Raw genomic sequence first — 8,818 nt, forward strand, 5'->3', positions numbered from 1 at the left:
AGGTTTTCATTGATTGTTTTGATGTTTGTTAGGCTTTTTTATAATACAAAAACCCATCCTACCCCCAAAAAAATGCAAATGTGCATATTGTTCCAGAGTATGGTTATGATTTTGGCAACCGGTTTGCACTTTTTATTTTCAGCTTAGAGCTGGAATGGATTGTTATCTAGATCTAGCATGTATAGCTCGTCTCTGAGTTTTTGAATAGTTGGTTTGACATTTATATGCGTCTTACTATAACAAAGATGGGTGTATATCACTTTACAGTAAAGCTAGCATGATTATTGCAAGAGTTACGTCCCTTTTTCATTGTAAAAGCGGTAAAGAACTGTTGTGTATACATGTAATTTTTATATGCTATTTGGATTGTTCAGATCCTTGGTAGGCTTTTTTTTATATCATTACACGAATATTAATATTTCATAGGTCTGTGATCATTCTTGTGAAAGTTAAACTCCCCATTTTTCACTTGAAGCAGTATATACATCTTTTGGTATGTGTAACTTACCTCAGTTTTTAACAGATTGCATTGATATTTAGTACATTTTGTCACACAAAGCAGTCTGATTACTTGTATAGGAAGTATGTTCTTTTTCTTTCTGTCAGATTGTTTTAATATTGTACACTTTTAACATTCTCTAAGTGTGTGTGTGACAGAGAGAGAAAGAGGACAGCCCACGACTGGAAATCGAGGTGCGACAGGGAATCGGAATAAATGCAACCACAACACATTTATTGTGTTTTCTTCCTATTTATTTATTTCTGTCAAAATTGGCATGTATAGAAAAGCATTTATATATTATATGCACTGTTGATTTTACCCATATAATCTTCAAGAGATAGATATATTTTCTGGTCATCTAATGGACTGAACAAAATGTCTGAACATTTGTTTTTCGTCATGATTGCCTTAAATCCATCATTGCCCATAACAGTAGCAATATATTTTGCATGCAATGATAGCAAATCTTTAAACATGCAATTGGGCACGTAGGGTAGGCTGGTTTACAGTTTTTCTGCATAGTGTAACCATTTCAAAACTTGATCATGTTAATCTTGCTTTTGATGGCTTGGGAAATTTACAAAGTGAAACAGGTTCACGATGTTGATGGTGACTTCGGTAGTTCATGATCTCTAGATTCCATGCTATACCAGAGAAGATTAGTGCCACCCGAGGCATCTATTATTCTCTTAAATGCACTTAATATAGCCATTAATCTTTCAACACCAAACACGCGAAGTCTTGGGAGATGACCTGGCTTTACAAAGTGTAAAAGTTCATGTGCAATGAAGTTGGTTCACGATCCTTTTTAAATTATTTTTATAGTTTTAATTTTTTCGAATCATCCTAACCTGTGTTTTTAATTACCTAAATACTAAATTCACTTTCAACTGTCTTCTTTTTAAAATGCATTGCTTGCTTATAGTTTAAGTTAATCGCAATGTGTTTTGTCCAGTTCTTTGTATTGTGTAGTGGTTGTATGTCTTGCAAGTCACATTTATTTTTATGTCTTAATTATTTTCTGTCATATCGGTAAAAAGTTCGTTAGATCCTATGTTGAACTGTTGTTTTAAATAATGACGACTATAAATAAATCTTGTCTTCGATGACGCGCGGAAGGGGTGGGGGAAAGCTATCACCGGAAAGTCAGAAGAAATTCTTCAACGACTCCCAAGTCATCCTTGAAACACTTTGGTGGCGCTCTAAAGTTTCGTATTTTGCATATGGTTAGAATTTTAAAGATAAAGAATTTCCCCGGGTTTCCTCACTGGTTACCCTGGCTATTTAAAAATACCTTTTATATATTAGGTATTGTTCAAAGAACCTTTAATTCTCTTAATGTGGTGTATGACGTAGATGTAATATGGGGTATAAAGTATACAGAATGGCCTTACTCCACATGTGCACCTTTTAAAAAATACTAGCTCTTCTTGGTCATTTTCACTTCCTGAACTTCAGAGGTAAATCGTGAAAAAAGAGCCGATAACTTTTTTTACATTTTATATATTTAGTAATGCATTCGTTGCACTTTCAGAAGCTGGTATTGTCTAGTCTAGCAAAATTCATTTTCCCTATTTTTGTCGCTGCTAAAGGCAGTGTAATTCAGGCTGATGTTTTGAGCACAAGGCAGCAGTCTTTTTAGTTAGCAGTGTGCTTAGATCATGTAAAATATCCAAAGAAATGTCGGCCACATTACATCAAAGTTGCATAGAGGTATAACATTCTCTCCACTGTGCATGTTTCAAATGCAAACAACTTCACCTTACACACGTTACTCTCTGAAAAGTATATTGTAACTGATGAGCGCCACCCGCCCCTCCCCGAGTATTGGGAAGATCTCGCACAGCATTATTCCACCTGGTGCAGTCTGATCCATACCGAACCTGCACATTATGAGACGAGGAGAATATCACACTCGCAAGCAGCATAAATCTCGGAAATGCAGCATGTCCTCTGTTGATTAAGCAACTACAAGTGTCATCTTTTCACAAGTATGCCAAAGACAATTCAGAACACAAATTATCCACTCATATGTCCACATAAATCAAACTAGCTAGTGATGTCATAGTCATCTTCGAACTCGAAGTACGAATTTCAACAATCTACAGGACAAAGTTTAGACAGGAATTGGATGGCAGAGTCGATGTAGTTCATTGAGGTGAAATGTTCCAGGACGATTCAAATTTTAATACATCAACCTAAAAGTTAGAAAAGTAATGAAAAGAAAAATAAATTTTATGAAGAAAAAAAAAACGCATGCAATGGGATAGAAAGAAAAATATGATTCTGTATTGGATTGAACATGTAGGTCATGTACGGTGAAGTGATAAACGAAGAAAGATAAAATAGCTGAATTTTTAAAATATCAATCTGAAAAGATAGGAATAGTCATGGAAAGCAAAGAGTAAAAATAAAAAATGACATGAATATCGATATCGTGCTCATGAAACGTTAACTATCTTGTGACAAGGATGAAATACAATTAAGGTGAGGGTAATTCATATGGTATTGTCTTTCTTTTTACTCAATATTTTAAGGAAAATAAAGTTAAAGCTGAATATTTTAGGCGCCTTGTAATGAGTCGTCAGTTTATTATAAATTTAAACAAATTACAATATTTGATCTCTTTTTTTTTGTATTCTGATTTTTTTTCTTATGTTGCATTCTTGTCCTCGGTCAAAGTCAACTGTTGTATATACACTGAAATTTCGGGGTTTTGGCTAGGTCTAGAAAGAATGCGAACATTCGTACGTAACGCTTGGAATTATATTTGGAGGCAGTGCATCATAAAAGTGCTGGAATTCAATTGTGTGTGTGTTATGAAAGCAGTATGGTATTCCTGGCGATCGCGCATACTATAGCAATTTTTGTCTCTTCACGTGTTGTGACAGCAGCGTTCCCCTTTAAAGAGTTTTGGCTTTCGCGTGATGGTTTTTTCAACCGCATCCACGATTAGCCATAGTTCTTCATCGGTAAGGTGACCATCTTTTTAGGCCCTAGATACGTGGTCTAAAATGGTATTCAGTTTGACCTCTGCAAAACACAAAGATCTCTCCGTATTGTTCTTTGTTTTTCTGTTTCTTTTTTTATATTTATGTTCTGTCATTTAGCTTTACCTTGGAGGCACTATCCAATAAACTTACGGGCAATCTCAGCCAGTCCACAGGCTAGATTGGCTGCCTCATGCAACACACCAACTGGGGCAACGATAATAGTAGAGAGTAGGCATACACCACAGTTCCCACATACCAATATTGATTGTAATGAGGGTTGTTATCGACACCATCTATGGTACTGGCAACCCAGTGGTACATCTTGTAGAGAAAAGTATTCACATATCATTCTTGCCCAAACCGGTTTCTGAGCTCACTGATTGGATAGAGTCTGTAGGTCCCAGTATTCGTCGCACGGGCCGCTGATATTCCTGTATTTGGAATTCCAGTGGTATAATGCAAGTGCTTCGTTTTTTAATGTTATTTAGAGGTCTAGGTCGATAATTGGTTATTATCAATTGTTACTGTCACTGGCCTTTATTTCTAACACCGTAGAAGGTGGACAATTAAAAATTTAGATAGCTCCGAGCCCCCAGGCAGCAATGTCGATGGTCTAGGTGTATAAAAGACACAAGGTAACAAGTATAGTTTTCACTCGCTAGAGCTAGACCACTTCCTCTTTCGGGATGTACAGAAGAATAAGAGATCGGCACCTTAACCTTGCATACGCACTGCCAAAATGAACATCATTGTCCTCCAAATAATAACTGGTCTAAAAAGACGAATGCAAGTAGAGGGGAGCGCTGCAATGACAGTTGCTGAAGTTCAGGCAGAAGAGAGCCCGATGGCCAAAGAAGTGACAAAAGAGGGACGTGTTGAAGATTCTAGAAAGGTGGAAGCAGGACGGGAAGGAAAGGAGGTTTGAAAACAAACAAAAGAGGAGCTCCTTGTTCGGCTGCATGAGGCTTAATAAGGCGCACTTACTACCAATAAAACTGTCGTGGTGCTTGTAGCCACGCAAATGCAGAACACGACTACTGCCACGAATCACTATCACAGCAGCCACCAGAATCATATGCCATGGTCGGAGAGGCTATAGTTATCGGAGCAGTTATTGTCCTATCAACTAGGATGCTCCAAAGCATATCGTGCATGAAACTCGTGCCACGGAAATTAAAAAAATAAGCCGGTTCCTTTTCATATGCAATAGTTATCACATCTTTAACTTACTAAATATAAATGTCTCCAGATGCCAAGCAAATCGTCAATATGGCCTACACATTGCTATAGTTGCTGGTCTGGCCATTGGCTACACTTAGATAACTAAAATAAAATTCAAAAGGTAAAATCCCAAAGCTTAACTGCACTTTCTGATATATGGGCACGTCCAATTTCAACGTGGGGGGTAAGCATTGTCAAATTTGGAAGCGCTTATCAAACAGGGCATCATTCCAGCGGACATACTGAAGTAAGAGTTCCAGTCCCAAAATTGCACTTTTGGCAATGATGGCTGATATTGCAATCGTTATGCGTTAGACTTTTCCGGAGCAAACTACCGATGCTCGGCATAACTATGTAAAGATACCCTATTCGTAAAGCTCCCACGTTCTCATATTGGGGTCGGCATGGAGCGTGGTTGTGGAACTGAAAACTATTCCATTAGGCAGTTTGCTTTTTTTATGAGTAAATGCAGATATACCTAAAATCTGGGTTAGGTCCCCGGATCTTGCAACTCGGATGCAAATATATATGCATTTTAAGAGCGTACTTTAATTGTGGCACTATGAATTTTCGCATTAATTTAAACATTTAATATTTCCAACGTTTATTTGAGCACATCACTTTTCTCTGTGGATTACTTGTATCATTTTGGAGTTATTTTGGGGAGATTTGCTATATTTGCTTTTTTTCCCAAAGGAAATGTCGACCAAGCCTCTAGTAATCTGTTGAAATGATTTCATTGCTACAAGTTTTATTATCAAATATGCAAAACAAAACAATATTCTTTGCTGATTTCTAGGTCAGCAATGCAGGGTTAGAACATAGGATCTGTAAGCATTCTTCTGTTCATAGTACTGTGATGTTGCAGATGTTGTTTTCATGACAGTGAATGGGTTTAATGCTGGAATATGCATAATGTGATTGCACTCATCACTCAGTGTTGTTTATGATATGTTATAAAATGTAGCAGTTATTAGACTGGATCGAGGCCAATTCTTCGGAGAATGCTAATTGCTTTAGAAGTTTTCATATTAGGTATCTTTTCTAAGCTAATCTTTTCATTGGGAACGAGCAATCAGTGAGGAGATCAGTATGGCCGATGATAACAGTAAGCTCACCTGGGTTAATTTCTTTAACATACTTGCAATTTTCCAATTATCTGGATGAAACAGTGATAAAACACTCGATGTGCATCTCTCCAGTTCCGGATTCTATCCCTTTTCAGACACGTCTGAGAGATATCATTTGCCAATCATGGGCTCTTGTTTTCCATTGTGTTCTCCGGTTTAGTTCACTTTAAAGATCGTCTCAAACAAACATCTCAGCCGTCTAATGTATGTTAGGGTCGTGACAGTAACAAGACGAGAATGTTCATTTCTGTAGCAAACTACAGAGATAACACTCTCATCCTCGTTTTCTTGTTTGATCTGAATAGCTCTGTACATTTAAACTTGAACGAAAATATAGCAATTTTAATAAGTTCATTTCCACATTTTTAAATCAATCCCATCTTTGTATATGTTTAAGTTTAATACTCGAACTATATAAAAATAATAATGAGTTTTCTTCATTGATACATTCACAACGAATAAACACCAAAGTTTGAAATCTGAGGTTTTAAGGCTGATGGAAATCAATATATATTTAGACAGATATTTGAAAAACTTTTTTTATAGATTGAGCTTCTGAGTTCCGTATACTGGAATAAAGTAGGGATTGGAATGGGAGAAAATTATATTGCCACAGTGGTGGTACCACTTCATTGACACAGAGGCAATGTCACTTTTGGAACAACTTTCTTTTCCATTTAGGATGTCAGTCTGCCTTTATGTATGTTATTTAGACCCGTATTTCCAAATGTTGGGCCTGTTTTGTTCTCTCTCTCTCTCTCTCTCTCTCTCTCTCTCTCTCTCTCTCTCTCCGTCACTGTGAATAGATCTTAAAATATCTTGAAATCTGTAAAGAATGATGACCCTCAGTACACATTTATTGAATCAATGAAAAGGCGCCGTCAAGAATGCATAAAAATGGACCCAAAACGACAAAAGCTGGTTTCATGTATTTTATTATTTAAGACGGCGCTCCATCTTTGCTTGCCAAGTTTCCGATATGCAGACCTATCTACACCTTGGCGGATCGATCAGATATTTTAGTGTTTTGTCCCTGCGATAGCTCTGTTGGAATAGTATGTAATGCCAACTAACCAACAGCGTGTAACAGCGTTGCATTGAACATCGGCCGAAAATGGTGGAGGCAACTGACTTCACAAGGATACTTTGTAAGTTTAACATCGAAGATATGACAACGTTCCAGAGACAAGCTATTACAGGTGTATTTGAGGGAAAGGATGCATTCGTGCAATCACGGATCGACAGTGGAAAATTGCCCATTCCATTTGTGTTCTTCCCTTGTATCGATCACGTAGGAACAGTATTCAGATTTGAATAACTTGATTTTCATTGGATGTGGTGGCTTGCCGCCGCATCCTAAAAATTCACTGACCCCGAAGTACTGAAATATCTAATCGATCTGCCATGATGTAGATATGTTAACATATCCGAACCTTAACTAGCGAAGATGACGACGCTCTAGCGTACTCTTGATTTGATTGTTTTGGACTTTTCATATTTTGTTTACCCCGCCCACTTTATCTATTGCTATTTCTTTCAAGACGTATGGAAAGTTTGTGTGAAGAACAGCGTGTACAGACATAACCCATGTTCTCGCTTCAGCCATGAATTGGCGCAAAATCTGTAACTTTTATCAAGTGAGAACTGGACAATTCTCAACTGTAATTATTTTTTATTTTGGTATTTAGGCTCCAAGTTCAATTTTTTTGCTCAGTCTATTGAGGGGCGGAGAGAGAGAGAGAGAGAGAGAGAGAGATTATTGCTCAAGGTATTACTAGTACAACATAGGGCGGAGCTTAATGTGAAATTCCACGAAAGGTCATGTCTCAAAGTATGCTTGCAATTCTTACACCCACTAGTGATGTAGACTGATGTCTTTTCTATGCGCTGTTTGACCCTCGTCAATACATCACGTACAGCTGGTTGTAGCTTTGAATGACTTGTTTGTAATCTCGCTAGCGTTAGCTTTGCTATTAATTCACTGACTTCAAATATCCAGGGATTGAGGAATAAAATGTATGACTGACATTAATCAAAATTTATTGCAAAGCAGAAAAATCCCGACCGAAGAGCATGACAGACATTTATGTGGTGTGCTTTGAAATGGTTACCATCACAAAATATATTTGAAATTACTGTGTTTCATCATGGCAGTCAATATCTTGTCGTTAGAGCGCAATAAATGTTATTTACAAAACGCCAAACACAGGGTATCGAAAAACTACATCCAATTATTGCAGAACATGTATTCACTTGCATACATTTCTCTCAAACGAACTACTGATGTATCTTATTTTCAAGCCAAATATGCTGTCAAATATATAGGAATAAGGAATTTTACTCCAAAATAATATAGGAATTCAAAACCAAATATACTTTATCAGAATTATTGTATACTTTTGAGTTTATTTCCATCCATAGTTACAATCAAAATACATAAACCCAGCAATTTTCAATGAAATTTATGTTTCTATTTTAAATGCAGCAACAAATTACTTCCTCTACACTTATTTATCGAAGCCGATCGTAACTTTTCATTATCCTCGTTTGTAATTTTATATCATTACTTTTTTAATTATATTACTATGGTTCCTAATAATTATACTTCTAAAGTATCATATCTTAAAATCTTGATGGCTTAAAAATATTTAACATTAACACTATTGCACAATTACTTCAAAATCGTCTGGACTTAACAAGTTCCAATATGTGAACTAGAAAACAACATATGCATCTTCTGCTGGCACAGTGGTATGTGAAAGTATAGGGTTTATGACTGGGAATAAAGCATTACTCTTTTAATACTTGGAGATGATCGACCACGGTGTTATTGCCCTGATCTCTCTCTCTCTCTCTCTCTCTCTCTCTCCAACCTGATCGGGTCATAAACCCCAACCTGTAGCAATCTGCACTACTTCCCACTGTATAGCATATGGAGTTATGTTTCCCCTTCTAATAAATATAATACGCAA

This window comes from Sinohyriopsis cumingii, chromosome 1, assembly GCF_028554795.1.
Source record: "Sinohyriopsis cumingii isolate HCF-2022 chromosome 1, ASM2855479v2, whole genome shotgun sequence".
NCBI lineage: Eukaryota > Metazoa > Mollusca > Bivalvia > Unionida > Unionidae > Sinohyriopsis > Sinohyriopsis cumingii.